Source organism: Eleginops maclovinus, chromosome 3 (genome assembly GCF_036324505.1).
Source record: "Eleginops maclovinus isolate JMC-PN-2008 ecotype Puerto Natales chromosome 3, JC_Emac_rtc_rv5, whole genome shotgun sequence".
NCBI classification, from domain to species: Eukaryota; Metazoa; Chordata; class Actinopteri; order Perciformes; family Eleginopidae; genus Eleginops; species Eleginops maclovinus.
The window spans coordinates 23,912,843-23,918,842 of record NC_086351.1 but is presented as its reverse complement, the minus strand read 5'-3'; positions in this window follow the sequence as shown (position 1 = coordinate 23,918,842).

Here is a 6,000-nt window from a genome sequence, read left to right as displayed (position 1 = left end):
ACCCCCACCTCCTCCGTATGGCCTAAACCTTTCCTGTTGATCTTTAAAAATGTTATGTTGCTGAGGAAGCATTAGTTCAATCCTAGTAGCTGCTGGATTCTTCCTCTAAGATCAGAGCCGTGTCTGATTAATCCAATAATATAATACATTTATCTTAATTGATATTAAAGCCTTAATCCTTGATTTAAATGAAGCTGAAAAAAGATCTATGTAATATGTCAGTTTGTTAAAGTCTTATCGTGTGGCTGCTCATCACCCCAGTCTGCTCTTGTCTTATGAGGCTGTGTTTCCAGCTCTCAGTTGATAACTTGGTGGGTGCAATGTTATCATACCCAGGCTTGGGGAGTAACAGACTACATGCAACAGGATAACGTATCAGGATACAACTGTATTCCCTTACAGTTACATAAAAAAAAGAAGCATAATCAGATTACTGGAACACTTTTGATGTACCAGTTGATCCGGGCTAGTTATCCCAGAAATTGTGATTTAGTATGTTGTTCTTCAAAAAATTGTAATAGATACGAAAAGAAAACATTTTGTGACCTCGTGGTTCCCAACAATACTTTATACAAAATATATTTTCTATTTGGTTTTCATTTTGGCTACTTTTATTCTCCTTAATGTAGTAAACGGACATCTGATTTATTAATTAAAAACAATGTGTTTGCTATTAATTGTGTAATAAACTAAAAACTGAATTTATAAACTATAGTGTTCTGCAGGCATAGCCTATCATTTGAGAGGACACATTTTAATCCCATATATCTTGGTTTCTTTAATTTAATTTCTCTATATTTGCATTGCATTTGATATTGAGCTAATCCAACCGTAACGCAAAGTAATCGGACTACAATAGATAGTATGCTTCTTCAGATAAGATAACTGATACCTGTATAACATTTATACAGGTATCCTTTAATTGTAACAGAATATATATTTTTGAAGCAACCCTCCTAATATGATTGGTTTCTGGCTTATATGGAGTAATAACCTTAAGTACTTAAAGTGTGTGTGTTACAGAGACCAAACACAATCAGATAAAAGTTCTGCTAGTTATTCAATTTGGTCTCATTCCATCAGAGGCACAGTCACTTCCTGTGGATGTCCCGCCCACAGACAGCGGCATGTCCTGAGCTCACTGCCCGCCTCGCCTCTGCCTCTCGTAAAGATGCATCCTTTTCATCCCTCTTTCCGTTGCTAGCCTGCTTTGATGAGTGGGGTCAGAGATAAAGCTGTCCCTGCCTGGAGAAAGGAGAAGAGGGGAAGGTGTTCTGTTTCAGGATTCACAGGAATTAGTGGTGAAAGGTTGTGAAAATAACACCGAGGCCCAAGCTGTGCGTGAAATTGTGAACAGAGGGATTAATGGGACTGTAAAAAGAGCATTAAGCCCCCCCACACCCAAACCACTTCACAAAGGTTTGCCAGAGTGTGTGAGAGTGTGTGTGAGAGTGTGTGTAAGATGGATAGAGGCCATCTCCTCTTTCCCCATGACGTTAATCTCAAAAAGAAAACAGATGGAAATGTGACTTTGTTTGAAGTAATGACAGATAAACAGAACAGTTAACCTGTAACCAGGGCGACAGTTTATTATAACTTTCATTAACATAAGGAAAGTTTGGTAATTAAACTTCAATTTATTTATCTTACACTTGAAATAATAAGAATATCTTTACTCAGTATTAGCGCTTCTTTATTGTGATACTTAAACATGGTAACAGTGATGCACGTAACATAACATACATCTTTATACTATATAAAGTATTTTAAATTACAACAAATACTTTGTAACCCATCAATTTACATTATTACATTATTTTTCATTAATTATTAAAACACATATTTCATATTTAACATACTAAGGACAAAATAAAATGAACTGTATGATTATTTATAGTTATTATATGTTTTATCATAGCGTTGTTCCCCTACAGTAAAATAACTAGAAACTAAGTTTAATAAGAATTCAGTATTATGGAGAGTATAGAGTGCTGCTTTATCCTTCACATCCTCAGAAACACTGAGTAACATCGTGCTTTATCTCTTCCCTTTCCAGTATCACTTATTTTCTGCCTTTTTTCAACATTCTGTGTTGATTGGAATAAACCTTTTCCAGTTTTTGCAACTCCTCAAAGCCCTTTTACATATTTAAGTCAGCATCACCCATCACCTGCCATACACACACTTACACACCATTGGCCGTTGAGGAAATTTGGAGTTGGACTATCTTGCTTCAGGATGCATCGGCAAATGGCCGGGAATCAAACCATCAACCTTCCAATCAGAATGTGCCACAGCCTCCCCTGTATCCAAAAGTGAAAGGTTTATGGGATTGATGAAGAATATTGAAGTTTCAAATACATTTTTATCAAAGGATTTAACATGATGTTATCCCCTTGTGTTCTCTGCAGTGCTCCATCCCCCGAGGTGCAGTCTGCCTCACAATGCATTATTTGTGTCATTTAACCTTTTTTGTTCTTCCAGTGCATGAAGCGCTTCTGTGTTGTTGAGGTGACATTTTGTGACATTTGAGCATATGGACACACATCTGAAATGGGATGGGAATATCGAGTGTGGAAGGAGAATGGAGATAATCCCAAACACTAACAGTGCAGTCTGTTGTCTACTTCTCAGGGATCAATAGCTTAGACACACTGCTCTTTCCACAGCTGAGCTCCAGGTACACACACACACACACACACACACACACACACACACACACACACACACGCACACACACACACACACACACACACACACACACACACACACACACACACACACACACACACACACACACACACACACAGGAGCTGTAAATGCCAACAGAATGGGAACAGGAATATAACTGAGAGTCTGACCCCTGACCTTTACTGCATCCTGCTATATCACAGTGGGCGGAGCTTTCTTAAACTTGTGTGTGTGTATCAAATCAAATATGCTTTGAAAATGGTGTCACTTTATTAATTTGTTATTTAAGTAATATTGAATATTTATCCATCCACCTTTTTTTTATTTATAGGAGTGGTAATGTTGTTACATTAAATCAATCATATGAGACCTTTGCTTTTAATGCTACACATCACCACTTTTCTACAGATTCTCTTTTTTAAATATTTACTTATACTGGAGTAAATCTAGTTTTTTGTAATTTTGTGCACCTTTTTGTTTATTTTACAAACTGTATCTCACCACCTGCTATCTTGCATTCCTCTTTGTGTTCCAGACTGTGTTGTTAGTTTGCTTGATGAAATGTAAAATCAATGTGTTGTTATATTTGCAGATAAAGAAGATGAACTAGATAAAGATTAGATAAGATGGACCTTTAGTTATCCCTGTGGGGAAGTTCAGGAGTTAAAGCACTAACACAGTGAGAGTGAAAAACAGGACAGGTTCACACAAGGTAAATACAAAATAAATAAAAATAAAATAACATAGTAACTGTTAAAAGAAGATATCACAACAAGGTAAACGTTGATCAGTTGAATGAACATATATACATATTTTGGTTCCGATTGTTTAATATATTTACACGTAAGTGTTTTTGGGCATGGCACTGTAAGGAGAGCATTTGCACTTTGATGATTTAAGAAACAAAATTAATACAGATTTTTTTTTTTAAGATGATATGACATGAGTGTTGACTGGAGATTTTCAAACTGCTAAATATTATAAACATACTTTAATGACTTTTTATGAAGCTAAGCTGACATTACTTGGAGGTTTTTTAAGTGATGGTTTGTTTTTACTTTCTTTTTCCAATTAGTGATGCTCCACTACACATGTAGAAGTATTATCCAAAATGTTTTAAATGATTTGTTCGAACCGAAAATGATTATCAATACACAGTGAAATATTACATTTAGTTCCCTCTCCAACAGAACTGATTTGAGACAACTCTCTGATATATCCTGAATTGGCAGTTATTTAAGTTTATGTAGGTGCTCGATAGTTTATGTCAATCCCAATTTGATCTTCGAAGGATGTGTGTGTATGTGTATGTGTGTGTGTGTGTGTATGTGTATGTGTATGTGTATGTGTATGTGTGTGTGTGTGTGTGTGTGTGTGTGTGTGTGTGTGTGTGTGTGTGTGTGTGTGTGTGTGTGTGTGTGTGTGTGTGTGTGTATGTGTGTGTGTGTGTGTGTGTGTGTGTGTGTGTGTGTGTCTAAATCCTTCCAGGAGCTTCTTGTGCCCAGCAGCAGTCTCTCACTTGTCTGTGTTGGTGAGCTCAGGTTCCTCAGTCGTTAACAGGAACCAGATTAGCAAACCCACTTCCTGTTTCTGACTCCACAAAATGTCTATTTGCAGTACCTGCTGCCCTCAACAACTGCTGTAAAGGTAAAATATTTTTTTATATCTTGTATTTCAGTAATAAACTGAATGAGCTGAAGAAAACATGCATCCTGACAGACTGAGTCCTCTTTTAAAGGACTGTGTGTTCAGCTCAACAGGGACTAAACATAACTTATTATAGCAAATGTGCAATAAGGAGCGGGACATGTTCAGCTTGTGACCGTGGAAAACTTTGGCTCAGACATTTGTGGGTCGGTTGTTGGAGAGTAAACAATTATGTCATGAAATTTGCTGAACCATGCAAACACCCTGTCTCCTTTCATCTTGTTCCCTATTGCACATCACTCCATTCAATAATACTTATATTCCTGTAGCACCAATTAGTATTGCAGACGTTTGCTATCTGTGGTGCTTAGGGCTGGTGCGTTGATCATCAGATCAGGGGTACTGGAAAACACCAGTTCAAATCCCGCCTTCTCCCCAAGCCAACATGCCGTTGCGTCCTTGAGCTAGACACTTCACCCCGAAATGCTCCTGTTGGGATTATCCTCAGTATGATATTATATGTAATGTAAAGCGCTTTGAGAACTTGGAAAAGTGCTAAATAAATGCAATGAATTGTTATTATTACCTAATGATTCATTATCATTCAATTGTTGTTTTTTTTTAAACTCATCATTACCTCACCTTTAAGAGATTCCAAAATAGTAGTTTGTCAGTATTGTTTGTACCAAAGTGTGAATTGTTAAATTCACATTAAAAATGCTACATGCATGAAACAATTAGCTATGCACATGCTAACTGTCCATAAACACCAAACTGCTTTATCGTTGACTCATCAATCAGGATGTAAGCACTGTTGTAACTTGTTACAACAACAATGGATATATGGGTGTAGCAGCAAGAGGAAGAAGTCGACGAAATGAAGTCAATTGAAGAGTTATTTGCAGCATAACGGATAAAGTTGTATGCCTGTCAGCCCTGTGAGTGCATGGCTGTTCTGCAGCCAGTGGAAGGGGATGAAGTGACTTGGAGCAGTCCAGGGCTAGTAACAACAATCAAGGTGATTCTTGTCTCCATGTCTGCCAGGGAAGATGCTGCCTGTGATGTTGATGATCTGGCTAGACCATCTAGCTGGTAAAATGCAGCCTATTTCCCTCAACGTTTTCTTTTCCACGTATTGTATCAGATAGAGCACATTTTTGTTCCAACAGCTGTTACTGTAATTGCTGTCCATACATGTTGCACTGATTGGTTGTGGAGTAAAATAAAAGTGTTTTGTTTCAACAGCATATTTGTGTTTCTGCACACATTTCTGTAGTGTAGAGCCATCTGCATACAGAACAAAGCCCACAAAAGATGAGTGTGTTTTTGATTGACTCCACCAGAGTGTAGATGGTTGGACAAAGAGTCTAGTAATATGAATAAAGTGTGTGTCATTTGGTGCAATAGTTGAGTTTTCTAGTTTTCAATGCAGTGCTTCATTCTGCAAGATATACGTATGATTCTGTTTTGCACTTAGGTTTTGTGAAAGTGAGAAGTGAGCAATGTTTAAAAAAAATGTGTGTAAGCAATGGGAAAAAATGTAATACTATGGTAAAACTTGCTTTTTTGATGTATTTGGTATAGCTAAAAGCAGCCAGAGAGCAATACACACAATGAAACACGCCTGTGAGTGTAGTTTTAGTGAAATTGTTTTGGGTCATG